This window comes from Colobus angolensis, unplaced genomic scaffold (genome assembly GCF_000951035.1).
Source record: "Colobus angolensis palliatus isolate OR3802 unplaced genomic scaffold, Cang.pa_1.0 Scaffold12, whole genome shotgun sequence".
Classification (NCBI taxonomy): Eukaryota; Metazoa; Chordata; class Mammalia; order Primates; family Cercopithecidae; genus Colobus; species Colobus angolensis.
Window position 1 is genome coordinate 5,026,980 of NW_012113141.1, and position 516 is coordinate 5,027,495.

A 516-nucleotide genomic window follows, 5' to 3' on the forward strand; every position below is an offset into this window, starting at 1 on the left:
ACAGAGAGAGAACAGATGCAGGACTGCACACCAGGATCAGCACATCCCTACCCCGGGACACAGACAGGTATGCAGGCAACACCTGTTGGCGTGCCCCACAACATATCCTGCAAGCTCCCCTCCAGCAGAGGCCTCAGCTGTCAGCCCGGCTATGCCCCGGCCCTCCCTCCCTGGTGCCTGGATATCTGCAGGACACTCTGAGGCACCCTAACTTCTAGTGCCTCTGCTCTTGCACCCACACCCAGCACTGCTGGCACCACTGGAATGTCTCTCCCCTCCTCTCCAAATTGTTCTCATCCCTCAGGGCTCAGCTCAAGTCCTCCCACTTCACAAAATGTCCTGACCCTTCCTTTTCCCCCGGCAAATCCTTACTGTCCACACTCCCTTCAGCTACCACCTCCAGCCTGAAATAACCAAGCAGTTGGTTCTTCTTCCGGCTCTTCTGCCCTCCGGAGCTAACCTACAAACCTCTCCCTGATGTTTCTGAGTCCCTAGCACAAAGCTGGGCGTGGAGAA